General features: G+C 40.6%; 1 protein-coding gene across 4 annotated transcripts in view; it reads left to right on the forward strand.

The window, feature by feature from the left end:
• The window catches only part of ST3GAL3 (ST3 beta-galactoside alpha-2,3-sialyltransferase 3), a 198,573-nt gene that overhangs the window by 37,078 nt on the left and 146,216 nt on the right, over positions 1 to 15,279 (forward strand). The gene's annotated exons all lie outside the window — the stretch shown is intronic.

The following is a 15,279-nucleotide window of genomic DNA, read 5'->3' on the forward strand; positions in this document are numbered from 1 at the left end:
ACGCTTTCTCCAGTCTAGGCTCCAGACAGGTATGCGGGGTGCCTTTGGAAAGCCCCAGGGCACAGTGGCCAGGGTCCACATTGGCCAAGTCGTCATGTCCATCCGTACCAAGTTGCAGAACAAGGAGCATGTGATTGAGGCCCTACCTAGGGCCAAGTTCAAGTTCCCTGGCTGCCAGAAGATCCACATTTCCAAGAAGTGGGGCTTTATTAACTTTAATGTGGACGAATTTGAAGACATGGTGGCTGAAAAGCGGCTCATCCCAGATGGCTGTGGGGTCAAATACACCCCTAATCGTGGCCTCTTGGACAAATGGAGGGCTCTGCACACAGGAGAACCTCAGCACTGCCCTTCCCCATTCATGCCCACCAATAAATCCTGCTTCCTGTCAAAAAAAAAAAATGTCTTTTAAAAAACACCAAAAAATGAAAAGACAAACCATAGAATGGGGAAGAATATTCAGTACTTGTATATATAACATTCAGTTAAAAATATTTAGTACATGCATATGTTTGTATCTAAAATATATAAAAAATTCTTATAATTTAATAACAAGAGGGTAAACAGCTTAACCAAAAATGGGTAAAATATTTGAAGAGACACTTTACAAAAGATGTACGAATGGTAATAAGTACATGAAAAGATTCTCAGCATTGTTACTCATCATAGAAATACAAATTAAAACCATAGTGAGATAACATTACATATCAACTAGAATGACTTAAGTTTTGAAAAAAGATAGCAAAGTGTTAGCAAGAATATGAAGTAAATGGAACTCTTATATTGCTGTTGTGAATGTAAAATGGTGCAACTCCTTTGAAAACCAGTTTGGCAATCTCTTAAAAAGTTATACATACACCTGCCAAATGGCAGTCATTCCACTCGTAAGTATTTACCTAAGAAAAAGTAAAAGCATATGACCAAATAAGACCTGTACATGAATGCTCACAGCAGCTTTATTCCCAGGAGCTCCAAACTGGAAACCAACCCAAATGTCTATAAACAGGTGAATGGATGAACAAAATGTGACATATTCACACAGTGAAGTACCATTTAACAATGAAAAGGAACAAAGTTGATACGTTCAGCATCGTGGATGAATGTTAAACTCATGAATGAGTACATATTAATATTATTAAGTACATATTAATATTAAGTACATACTAATATTAATATTAATTAGTACACATTAATATTAATTGATATTAGTATAATAGTATATTATGACTACATATTATATGTTTCATTTATATAAAATACAAGCTAATTATTAATAATTAAAAGCAGATTGTTAGTTACCTTGGATGAAACATGAAGGGAGAAATGGATTGCAAACGGGCACAGGAATTTTTTGAGATAGAAATGCCCTGTGTCTTGATAATGGCAGTGGTTTTGTGAATGTATATAACTGTCAATACTCTTCAAATTGTATACATTAAATTGAAGCAGTTTATTGTATGTAAATTACTCCTGGATAAAGTTGATAAGAAAGAGTAAATGCATAACAAACATACATATATTAAAAGAACATAAGCGAATGTATCCATTAAACAATAGAATGGTTGCCTCTGTAGGAGGAAGAAATGGGAGAAAAAGGGGAATAAGATTTATGACTTGATTTATACTATTTTCCATAGGGTTCTTTGCAATTCCCTCAATGTGGTTGGGTAATCGTTTCTGTATGCCGGTACATTCTGTGATAGTTAGGAGACTAGCCTATCTGAATGCAGGAAAGACCCTCTAGGGAGCAGAATAGCCAGCATGTACGCTAAAATCCACATAACATTGCTGCGTAAGAAATGAAAGAATATTGAAATAAAGGTACACCGTGTTCATGGAGCAGAAGGCATGATCTTAAGATACTGAATCTCCCCAATTTGTTTTAGGATTCAACACATTTCCACTAAAAATCCCAGAAGGTGTGATGGGTTCTTTTAAAAATTCACTTTTTTGCTAGAAATTGCTAACTGACTCTAAAGTTAATATGAAAATACAGAGAATTTAAAATTGTCAAAATAGTTTTGGTAGGGCATGTGACTCTTGATCATGGGGTCGTGAGTTCAAGCCCCAGGTTGGGCACAGAGCTTACTTATAATGGCTAAAATTAACAACTCAAGAAACAACAGATGCATGATGGCAAGGGTGCAGAGAACGGGGAGCCCTTTTGGACTATTGGTGGGAATGCAAACTGGTACAGCCACTCTGGAAAACAGTATGGAGGTTCCTCAAAAAATTAAAAATAGAACTACCCTGGAGTGCCTGGGTGGCTCAGTCAGTTAAGCGTCTGATTTTGGTTCAGGTCATGATCTTGTGGTTCATGAGTTTGAGCCCCACATCGGGCTCTCTGCTGACAGCTCAGAGCCTAGAGCCTGCTTCAGGTTCTGTGTCTCCCTTTCTTTCTGTCCCTCCCCCACTCACACTCTGACTCTCTCTCTCTCTCTCTCTCTCTCTCTCTCTCTCTCAAAAATACATAAACATTAAGAAAACATTTTTTTTAGTAATAAAAAAAAAGAACTACCGTATGGCCCAGCAATTGCACTACTAGGTATTTACCCAAAGGATATAAAAATGCTGATTCGAAGGGACACATGCACCCCAATGTTTATAGCAGTGCTATCAACAATAGCCAAATTATGGAAAGAACCCAAATGTCCATTGACTGATGAATAGATAAAGAAGATGTAGTGTGTGTGTGTGTGTGTGTATATACACACATATGTAGTATGTGTGTGTATATACATATGTGTGTACACACACATACACACATACTACATATGTGTATATACACACACACTACATATGTATATATATACACATACACACATACTACATATATACACATACACACATATCTATATATATACACACACACACACTACATATGTGTGTGTGTGTGTATATATATACACACACACACACACACACACATACACACACAATGGAATATTACTCGGTGATCAGAAAGAATGAAGTCTTGTCATTTGCAACAGTGTGGATGGAATTAGAGAGTATTAGTGAAATCAGAGAAAGACAAATGTCTGATTTCACTCATGTGGAACTTAAAATAGATGAACATAAGGGAAAGGGAAGGAAATACACATACACTGACTGTGTTCCTTATGCTGTGCCTTTTATTCCTATGACTTACTTATTTAATAGCCAGTTGATTTTTGATAAAGATACCAAGGCAATTCAATAGGAAAAAAATACAATCTTTTTGATAAATGGTAGCAAACAAATCTTGACTCATGTTTCTCACCATGTACAAGATTAACTTGACATGTATCATATATCCAAATGGAAGTGCTAAAACTATAAACAAAATATAGGGCAGAATCTTGGTAACCTTGAATTTGCTAAAGATACCTTAGGGAGGGTAAAAAAAAGCATGAAAACATTAATAAATTGGGCTGCATCAAAGGTAAAAAATTTTGCTCTTCAAAAAACATTGTTAACAAAAATTTTAAGGCAAGCCATGGACCTGGAGAAAATTTGCAAACCATAAATACAATAAATAACTTGTATTTTGAATACATCAAAGTGGGCAGAGATGTAAATAGACACTTTACCAAAGTAGATATGCAGATGGCATGTGAGCGCATGAAAAGATACTAAACATGATTAGTCCTTAGGAGAAAGTAGAAATTAAAACCATAAGAAAGTATTACTCTAAACTCTTTAGAATGGCTAATATGAAAAAGATAGATTACATCAGGTGTTATCCAGAATGGGACAGCTGTTAACACTTCTGCACTGCAAGTGGTCATGGAAAATGGTACAACCACTTGGAAAAGCAATTTGGCAGTTCTTAAAAACATTAAACATTCACCTAACATACCCAACTATTCCTCTTCAAGAGGGGTGAAAGTGTATGTTCATGCAAAGACTTGTACGTGTGCATTCATCATAGCTTTGTTTGTAATAGCTCCAAACTAGAAACAACTCAAAGATCCATCAGTAGGTAAATGAATAAATTGTGGTACATCTACACAATGGAATGCTACTCAGCATTAAAAAGGAATGAACTTAAAAGAGTGAACTGTTTTTTCCCAGTTTTATGAGATATAATTGGCACACAGCATTCTATTGGTTTTAGGTGTACAGCACGATGATTTGATATATGTATGTGTTGTGAAATAACTACCACAACAAATTTACGTAACGTCTGTCATCTCATGTGAGTACAAAAGAGGAATGAACTGTTCATACACAAGTAACATGGATGAATCTCACAGTAATTGCTCTGAGTGAGAGAAGCCAGACACAAATGAGTACGTAAAATATGATTCTATTTATAAAAGGCAAACTTATTTATAGTGACAAGAAGCAGGTCAGGGGTAGCTTGGGAATGGAGTAGGGTGAGGGGTGGGATTAAAGGAGCCTGAGGAAACTTGTGGGGTTGATATTTTTCTTATCATAGTTGTGGCGATGGCTTCACAGATATATGTCAAAATTCAAGTTGTACACTTTATATATAGACAGTTTATTGTATGTTAATTTAGACCTCAGTAATACTGTGTTTTTTTAATTTTTAAAATTTTTATTTATTTTTGAGAGAGACAGAGCACAAACGGGAGGGACAGAGAGAGAGGGAGACACAGTTCAAAGTAGGTTCCAGGCTGTGAGCTGTCAGCACAGAACCTGATGCAGGACTTGAACACATGAACTGTGAGATCATGACCTGAGCTGAAGTCAGATGCTTAACCGACTGAGCCACCCAGGCACCACAGTAATACTGTTTTTAAAAATAGCCAGAGATGGGGCGCCTGGGTGGCTGAGTGGGTTTAAGTGTCCAACTTCGGCTCAGGTCATGATCTCATGGTTCGTGAGTTTGAGCCCTGCGTCGGGCTCTCTGCTCTCAGCATAGAGTGTACTTCGGATCCTGTTTCCCTCTCTCTGCCCCTCCTCCACTTGTTCTCTCTCCCAAAAATAAATAAATATTTTTAAAAAATAGAGGAAAAGGAGTGATTGCCTTCCAAAGAACAACAGTTAGACTGACAATTGACTTCTCAAGAGCAGCAGTAAAAGCCAGAGACAGTGAACTATTTTATTTTGTGTAAAGAAAACACCTGTCAACCTAGAACCCTGCATATGCATGTTTCAAGAATGACAGAAACACTGAAGAAAGTTCATACTAACAGATACTCAGTAAAGGCACTTACAAAGCATAAACCTCAGAAAAAAGAAAATGATTCCAGAAGAAAGACGCAGGAAGGAATGGTAAGCAAAGAGAATGGTAAATGTCAGGATATCTAAGCAAACATTGATGCTGTTGCCCAATATTTGGTATTATAGAAACAAAGGGAGAGAACTATACTACTAGTCAGTAATAGCATATCAATTGAGAGAGGTTAAGAGTTAAAGTATTCTTCTTACATTGTTTGGTAGGAGGGTTCAATATATTGATAAATTTAGAATTCTAAGTTTTACGTGCAGGTGAGTTTTCTCGCTTAACTGCTACATGAATAGAGTGTGTAAAGTGCGTGACTCCAGAACTAACAGAAGAAAAAAATGTAGTGAGGGAAAGAAAAAAGAAGGCAGGATGTCAAACAAATGTTTGAAAGAAGAGGCCAACACTTACACATGAAACAAAAAGTTGAATGTATTAGTCATTTGAGCAAGAACTGTGCTTGTAAGACATAGTTTCTTAGAACAAAACAGAGAGCCCTCTTTCCTAGCAGTGGTTTTCAGAGTTTTGTCAAGAGCGTTTTCATGTTAATAATAAGATACTGGTTGCCCATTGCAGTGGGTTGCCATTTGCATTGATGTTGCAAAGTGATGGTGGGTACAACGGCTCACACCTTAGCACGGAGCAAAGCAGGGTACCAAACTGAACTAACAGTCATTGTACTTTTCACTGCCCCACACACTGAGGGAAAAAAAAGCCAGTTTCATTTAAGAATGTTTAAAATTTTTTTTATTAAAAAATTTTTTATTAAAAATTGTTTAATGTTTATTTATTCTTTGAGAGAGAGAGAGAGCACGAGCAGGGGAGGGACAGACAGAGGGAGACACAGAATCCAAAGCAGGCTCCAGGCTCTGAGCTGTCAGCACAGAGCCTGACATGGGGGGCTTGAACTCAATGAACCGTGAGATGAAGTCAGATGCTTAACTGACTGAGCCACCCAGGCATGCTGAGAATGTTGTTTTTTAATTTAAATTAAATTTATTAATTTTTAAAAGTTTATTTTGATGGGGGGAGGGGCAGAGGGTAGGGAAGAGAGAGGGAATTCCAAGTGGGCTCTGAGCTAAAAGGGCTAACAGCATGGAGCCCAACCCAGGGCTCGATCTCACCAACTGTGAGATCATGACCTGAGCCAAAATCAAGAGTTGGATGCTCAAACAGCTGAGCCACCCAGGCAGGCGCCCCTAATTTTTATTTTAGAGAGTGTGTGTGAGCATGAGCAGGGGAGAGAGAGAGAATCCCAAGCAGGTTCCACGCTCAGCATGGAACCCAACGCAGAGCTTGATTCCACAACTCTGGGATCATGACCTGAGCAGAAATCAAGAGTCGGACGCTCAACCAACTGAGCCACCCAGGCGCCCCTCACTTAATGTTCTTGGTGAGGGGTGTCTGGCTGGCTCAGTTGGTAGAGCATGTAACTCTTGATCTTGGGGTCGTGAGTTTGAGCCCCACATTGAATGCAGAGATTACTTAAATAAGTAAATTTTTTTTGAAGAAAGTTCTTGATGAAACAGATCTTAATTTGACTAAATCTTGACCTTTGAGTATATATCGTTTTTCTAAAAAACAAATATGATGGGAGCATCTGGCTGGTTCAGTTGGTAGAGCATGCAGCTGTGGATCTCGGAGTTGTGAGTTCGAGCCCCGCGTTGGGTGTAGAGCCTATTTAAAAAAAAATAATAACAAAACAAATACGATGATGAAATGGGAAATATGCATCAGTATGCATAAAGCACTACTATGCACACTGACGTTTTATTATTGTGTCAAGGAAAAGCACTTGTGTGATGGAGCTGCAAGCTGAACTAGCTACTCTTTTGAGGGAACACCATTTTTACTTGAAAAAATGACTGACAGGCAAACCATGGTTATTCAGACTTGGGAATTTGGGAGACTTTCTCAAAAAGGAATACAGTACACCTGTCACTTCAAGGGAAACAACGGACTTTTTTGTTATTTAGATAAAACTTGAGCTTTCACATGAAAATTAGAATTCTGAAAAGCTTCTGTCTGCTGCCACGAAACTGACACCTTCTCAATATTTAAACACGTTTCTGAGGAGATTGGTAGTGATATTAACAAATGTGATTTTTTTAATATGGCAAAATGGGTGTGAAAACATTGGAAGTTTTGTATAACTCAGTGAACTAATAATGTCCAAAAGACCACTGTTATGATGTTAACAAATTATGCGTGGCTAAAAGATTCATTCAAAGTGTAAGACCAGTGGATGTTAATGTAACCAAGTATGAAAATGTTTACTGATATGCTTTCAGATTCAATATTGCCACTAACTTGTAAGAAACTACTGCTTTTTGAGTTTGGGGTAGCATCAAAGAGGAATATCCATAACCATCTGAAAAGGTTATTATAATACCTTTCCCTCTTCTAACTGTGTATCTGTGAGAAGCCAAAAAAAATTCGTAGATTTAAAACATTTCACAACAGATTGAATGTGGAAATGGATGCATATCCAGACTTTTATAAAGCTGTAAATGACATTTGCACAAATTTAAAACAGTGCCACTCTTCCTACTAATTTTAGGGGGGAAATAGTTATTTTTCTTAAACTTATAATATGAGCTTCATACTGTTAATTTTAAATTGCTATTTAAATATTTCTTAGTTTTTTTTATTATTTTTTTTATTTCTTAGTTTTAATGTCCAATATAGTAAATGTTAGTACAATTATTAACCCATATCATATAGGCCCTCTTTGGAATCCTCAGTGAGTTTTAAAGACGTAAAATGGTCCTGATACCAGGACTTCAGGAACCCCTGTTTATTCTAGAGTCTTCAAAAGAGTGGAGTTCAGGCATTGGTAGACTTTCAGAAGTAAGAGTGTTTAGGGGTTGGTTGACCTTTAGCTCTGGATACACAGCTGTCTGAGTAGGATTCTTGTTAAATGGAATGGCTCTCAGAAGCATGGTCATTGAGGTGAAGCTGTTGTTGATTGCCTGGCTTTTCAAAAGCTTGTATAATGGTGTGAAGCTATCATTGATTTGGGTGAGCTTGAAACCAGTTCTGGTAGTTACTTCTTGCTACAGAAAAAGAACACTCACTACTTTCTTAAGTGGTTGGGAAGCTTTTATTCTCAATGGAAAAGATGGGCAAAATAGAGCGCACAACTCTCATAACTCAAAAATAAAAAGACAACCCAATTTTTCAAATGGGCAAAGGATCCGAATAGCCATCTCTGCAAAGAAGATGCGGGTATTTCCTGCTTTGCAAAAGTTTGTGTTAGCCACTTTGCTTTTCCGAAAGACCTGCATTATTAGTACCTGTTTTCGCTGAGAGAACTCTGAAGAGGAGTTTTGTTTTCATGAAAAAAGGTGAAAAGAGAAAGTAGCGTTCGGTGTCTTGCAGTGAGCTATTATCCAGGAAGCGTGCCCTTCAAGCAGTGAGAGTGGCGCCCCCTAGTTCCTTCCGCGGGAACCACAGTCACTGTCAGCCTCAAGCTGCCATAAGCTTTGGACTGTGTCTGTGAGCATCAGTGCTTTATCTCAACTTATTTTGTGCATCCTTTAGCAAGATGTGTCCTAAAATACCAGAAAAGCCTAAAGGGGTTATTATTTTTGCGCCTGGGAACGCTCAAACATTTTTCCATATAAACTAGTGGTAATTGCTTCCTCACTTTAGGCCATTTTGGCTTATGAAAGGTTTCATAGGAATGCTCTGCTTTCGGATATTGGGGAAACCTGTGTGCACATGGTCAGTAAGCACGTGAAAAGATGCCCAATATCATGAGTCACCAGAGCAGTGCAAATAAAGATCACGATGAGACACCACTTAACACCTAGGAGGATGGCTGTAATCGAAATGACAGGGCAAGTGTTGGTGAGGATGTGGAGAAATTAGAGCCCTCATGCACTGCTGGTGGGAATGTAAAATGGTGTAGACACTTTGGAAAACAGCCTGGCAGTTCCTTAAAAAGTTAAACACAGGGTTACCAGGGTGCCTGGGTGGCTTGGTCGGACTCTTGGTTTTGGCTTAGGTGATGATCTCACGGGATTCTCTCTGTCTCTCCCCCACTCTCTGCCCCTCCCCCGCTCTCTCTCTTTCTCTTTCTCTCAAAATAAGTAAATTAACATTAAAAAAAGAAAAGTTAAGCACGGGGCTAACATTTGACCCAGAGTTTATACCTAGGATCTCAAGAGAAATGAAAACACATGTCCAAATTAAAACTTGTACACAAACTTCCATAGCGGCATTATTCATAACAGCCAAAAAGTGGAAATAACCCAGATATCTATCAGCTGGTGAGTGGATAAATGAAATGTGGTCTCTCCACACAATGGAATATGAAGAAAGGAATGAGGTACTGATATATCCTACAACGTGAATGAACATTGAAAGCATGTGAACCAGTCATAAAGGACCACATGCGGTATGAGATGTCCAAATGAGGCAAATCTGTAGAGACAGAAAATAAATTAGTGTTTGCTTAGAACTGGAGGGATGGGAGTATGAGAGGTAAAGGGTATAGGGTGGCTCTTCCTGAACCCATACCTGCCAAGGCTACGTCAGCATGGGCATTGGGAGGAATGCCCTTCCTGGGAGCCTTAGCAGTTCATTTCCTGTTGGTGGGGGTTTAGGAACCTGGAAATTCTTTTAAGATTTAGTAGTCATGGGCTGTTGCATGCTGGGCTTGGAATTTGTTTGGCTCTAGGTTCTCTTGAAACCTAAGAAGTCAGCTCTAGAAAGATTTTTTTTTTGAGATAATTGTGGAAATAATGAATGTGGACTGAGCATTTGATGATATTAAGAAATTAACTTTGTTAGATGTGATCATGATATTGGGGTCACAATAAGGAAATCTCTTTCTGTCTTATAATTATGTCCAGACAAAGTATTTAGAGATGAAATAGCATGATGTCAGGGACTTATTTTAAAATAATGTAGCCAAAACAGAGAGAAGGAGAAAGAAAGAGGGGCGGGAGGAGGGAAGGGAAGAGAGAGAGCGAAAGAAGAAAGGAGTGAAACCAGGAAACCAATAGCAAAATGTTTTAATTGCTTAATCTGTTGGATGGGGTTCATTACATTCCTCTCTACTTTTGTGTAGTTAGAAAACTTTCATTAAAAGTAAAATCAGGGGCGCCTGGGTGGCTCAGCTGGTTAAGTGTCTGACTCTTGTTTCAGGGCCAGGTCATGATCTCATGGTTCGTGAGTTCAAGTCCCACATCAGGCTCTGTGCTGATAGTGTGGAGCCCGCTTGGGATTCTCTCTGTCCCTCTCTCTCTGTCCCTCCCCCATTTGCGCTGTCTCTCTCAAAATAAAGAAATGTTTTTAAAAAATCAAAAATCTTTCATAGGCAAATAACCATAGATGTGAAAGATCGTATTTAGACTCTGATCTTTGACTTACTGGCTTCTGTGCTCTATCCTTCCCTTGAGTTAATCTGTGGCTACTTGGTGAAATCTGTCCTACAGTAGGCTAGGATAGGAGACAGTACTCGAATCTGATCTTCCCCTGTGGGTCCACTCCAGTTGTCTGGCACAGAACTGCAGGTTGAAAAAGGTTTGGGGCCTCAGTTTCATCTCTTATGAAAGTTGCTGCTTGGGAGTGTCCCCTTACCACTCCTTCAGTTTAGAGTATGGATTTGTAGAGCAAGGGAGGGAAAAGTCTCGTGCATGTATGTTCATATTTATACATACACAGGAATACACAGTACATATACGTTTGCATATATATGCATAAAATCACTCTGGAAGCATAAAACCCCAAAATAGTAACTTTGATTGCCTTCAGGGAAGAGAAATGATAGTTGGGAAAGGTTACAGGATGAAAGAGGACCAAAGACCAAGTCCTGGAGGAATTTATAACTAAGGGGTGAGCAGCACACGTGGTCACTGCTTAGAAAGTCACCCCAGATAAAACTTTTGTTTTTCTTAAAATAAAACTTTTAAGAAAGCATGAGAAGGAGCAGCCAGAGAGAGAGGAGGGAAAATCAGAGGGAGAAAAGAGTTTTTAAAAAGTAGTGCAAAGGCATGCATGTGCCCTTTGACCCCCCATTTCCTCCCCTAGGAATTCATCTGCAGGTATTCTTGCACACTTACAAAATGATAGCACTGTCGTAGTTTTTATTTGTTTGCTTTTTGCAGCATTGTTTTTAATGGTGAAAGTTTGGAAGGCGGCGAAGCATTCACCAGTAGGGGCCAAGTTCACCCATCCAAGGGGGTGCTGTGCCCCGGAAGCTCTGAGGAGCTTCTGTGTTGGCTCATGAGGAGGCTCTGTATTGGCTGCTGTGAGAAGATTTCTAAAATACATTGTTACGTGTGGAAAGTAAAGATGAGGATTTTTGTTTGGGGTTTAGAATGTTTTACACTTTTATCATTGTTCTGGATGGATGTAGCGGTTGTCATAGTCCTTATTATCATTACAAAAATACTGATTTTTGTCGTTTTTCTCCCTGATCTCTAGTATTGTTATTCTTATCTTATTCCAAGCAGTGGTTGTCATGGAAGAGTGGCAAGATCAAATTTTTGAGTTATTAAATCTGGTTCATTATGAGCCCATCACCGTTGCCTCCTGTGTTGTGTGACTGCCAATTGCCTTTATATGGTATTTTAGCTTTTTAATGGAGCTTTGATCTGTAGTAGTCTCCTTCAGCCACAAGAGGGCAGAAGAACCTTTTGAATTGCTAGAGAACAGTTTTGTGCTGGGTATCTTCCTTCTGGCAGAATCGTGCATGGAATAGTTCTTTAACTCATTCCTTGGAGTGTGTGTATCTAGAAGGCAGTGCCTGTGCCTACCGTCAGTAGAGACGGGTAAGAGGAGAGAACAGGTTTTGGAACCACATATACTCGCCTTTTGCTCTCCCTTCCCCCTTGCAAATTACTTAGTTAACACCTCATAGTAGCTTGAATATGCAAGACTACCACAGGAGTTGAGGCTCTGGAAGAAGCCCAACCTGACTTGGAGTTCTAACTCTGGGGCTTTAAGTAGTTTATTTACGCTTTCTGAACCTGAGTTTTACTGCCTGCAGAACTTAGAAAGAATTTAATGAGATAGTGCATGTGAATAAAGCTCCCAGCGCTGTGTTGTGGTGAGTACTCAAAAAGCAACTGCTCTAGGGGTGCCTGCGTGGCTCCGTCGGTTAAGCATCCGACTCTTGTTTGGCTCAGGTCATGCTCTTACAGTTCGTGAGTTTGAGCCCCACACTGGGCGCTGTGTTGACAGTGTGGAGCCTGCTTGGGATTCTGTCTCCCTCTCTCTCTGTCCCTTCCCTGTTTGCGATCTCTCTCTCAAAACAACAACAACAAAACAAAAACAAAAACTAAATACCTGCATGGATGGATAATAGATCCTCAATAATTTCTATTGTGTACCTCTTTGCTACATATTTAACAATTTTATTTGATTACAAGCCAGGTGGTAACATTTTCTTTAGTACAGTTTCAAAGCTCCTTTTCTCAAAGCGGATCTTAAAATGTTTATGGTTTCTTTTACTTATTTTCTTGGAAAGAGTCTGTCTTTTAACAGTATAATACATTCTGAATTTTTGTAGAGAGTCTGTTTTATTTTATTTTTGGGAAGTTTTTATTTAAATTCCAGTTAGTTCACCTGTAGTGTAATATTAGTTTCAGGTACACAGAATAGTGATTCAACACTTCCATCCATCACCCGGTGCTCATCACAACAAGTTCACTCCTTAATCCCCATCACCTGTTTCACCCATCCTGGAGAGTCTAAGTTTTAAGCTTAAAGCTTCTATCCCATTGTGACTTTGTGTATTTTCATTTTTGATTGGAAAGTATGGTATTTGTGTCATATTCGGAGGCAGGGTTGTTGTGTCAAGAATACAGTGCCTGTCTCTGCTTGGATCCTGAAAAAGCAGCTCTGACACAAAGGTTAGTCTTATTGGGGAGTGGTTTGGGGTCAACATTCTCGATAGGAAAAGAAAGGAAAGGGAGGAAAGGGAGGCTGGATTGTGCAGAGGGAGAAGTTGGACTGTGGCTCAGTCCCAAGAAAGGCTTCAGCCGATACCGTGGGGGCTGTAAAGTTGGGATGGCCCTTCTGAGTTGAAGGGAGGGGACTTCGTCTTTATAGTTTCTCCTTGACTGGCCATAGGCTGCCACTAGTCATTGGAAGGCCAAGAAGGCATGATCCTGGGTAAGCATCTGTTTTCAGCTAAGCATTTCCTGAAGATGCCTGACAGCTGGAGGCTTTCTGCCCACCATGATCCCAGCAGATGGGGACTAGTCGTCAGTTCCTTACGGGGCGGTGGGGAGGGGATCTGAGGGGTGCACCACAGCTCCCACCAGTGCCCAAGTCACCCGAAAGGGAAAATAGTAACATGGCTAGTGCAGTGTAACAAAAGGGCTTTAGACAGAGTTGCTTGTAAGTAACACTCAGGAATAATTGCTGTTTTTAACTTTAAGAATTCAGGGGGTGCCTGCGTGGCTCAGTCGGTTGAGTGTCTGACTTCGGCTCACGTCCTGATCTCACAGCTCATGAGTTCTGGGCCTGTATCGGTCTCTGTGCTGACAGCTCAGAGCCTAGAGCCCGCTTTGGATTCTGTGTCTCCCTCTCTCTGCACCCCCCCCCCACCCCGCCTCTCTCTCTCCAAAATAAACATTAAAATTTTTAAAAATATATATTTAAAAAAAATAAAAAGAATTCAGGATACTATCATTTTAGGGCAGACTTGCTATAATTACAAACTACCCCCAAATTGCAGTGACTTAACACCTCTAGGGCGGGGTTGTGGGGGCCGGGGGAAGAGTTCCCTTCCACCTCATCGTTCAGGGACACAGACCGTTCCCATCTAGTGACCCCAGCAGCTCCTGCAGCCTTGGACGCCTCCCCTGGTCCTCTGACCCAGTTCACAGAGGACGAACAGGAGAGAACATGGAGGTTTTGCAGAAGCTCTCCAAGGGCCAGGGCTGGAGGTGGTGTACCTCCGCGGCCCACATCCCATCCTCCAGACCCCAGGCACCGGCTGAGGGGAGCTGGACCCTAGCATAGCCGTGCGCCCGGGAGGACGAAGACAGACGTGGAGCCCGCACTGCTGGGGTATTCTAGTGCTCACACCCTGCGGTGGCTGGACTCCGTCACTGTTGGTGAACCAAAGACACTTCAAAACTGTATGTTTTTACTTTCTTAGAATTACATGTTGAAGTTTCCAAAAGCGTAATATCACAGTTTTATTTTTACCTGGGGGGGGGGGAGGTATTTTTCAAAGGCTCAGGAAAGCAAGGTTTTACCAGAGGGTAGGGACAGAACGAAGTCATACAGAGCTGAGAATTTAAAGCTTACTTGCTTTGGAAAGGGAAAAAGAGGCAAAACGACTTCATTTGTGTACGTGCGTGTGTGTGTGTGTGTGTGTGTGTGTGTGTGTGTATTTCTAGTGGCACAGAAGGAAATGGAAAAGCCTCTGGTTCTGTCACAGAGCTGTGAGAATCGCTCAGCTATGCAGGCAGGTCTTCTCGTGGTAACATGGAGGTGGTTGGGGGAGCTAGGATTACAGGAAATGTTCATGCAAATAGCACTGATAGCTCCTGGGGATTCACCTGGGCACCACCCAAGCAGCCCTTGAGTTGGACGGAGAGAAGCCAAGGTAGAGACATCAGTGACTTGTCAGTCAATGGGTGTTACTGTTGAGTGACAGCTGACAGCTAGCTTTGTTCTAGGCAGTGTGGGACACATAGGATGAGAGGCACCAGGGTCTGGGAAGTTTGCAGCCTGAAAGCTGAGGCTCAGAGAAAGGACCCAGGGGTAAGACAGGGCCAGGTTAAGTGTTTCAGAGGTGAGGAGGAAGAAGTGAAATCGAGGGGGGCCTTGAAAAAGACATGTGCCCTAAAGCAGGGACCCTGATGGAAGGGGTAAGACTGGGGCGCCTGGGTGCCTCAGTTGGTTAAGCGTCCGACTCTTGGTTTCAGCTCAGGTCTTGATCTCACTGTTTGTGAGATCGAGCCCTGTGTCAGGCTTTGCACTGACAGCTTGCTTGGAATTCTTTCTCTCTCTCTCTCTCTCTCTCTCTCTCTCTCTCTCTGTGCCCGTCCCCAGCTCTCTTTCTCTCAAAAAAAAAAAAACAAAAAACAAAAACCAAAAACAAAACTTTAAAAAAGAAAGGGGTAAGACGTTAGGGGACC

Source organism: Acinonyx jubatus, chromosome C1, assembly GCF_027475565.1.
Source record: "Acinonyx jubatus isolate Ajub_Pintada_27869175 chromosome C1, VMU_Ajub_asm_v1.0, whole genome shotgun sequence".
Lineage (NCBI taxonomy): Eukaryota > Metazoa > Chordata > Mammalia > Carnivora > Felidae > Acinonyx > Acinonyx jubatus.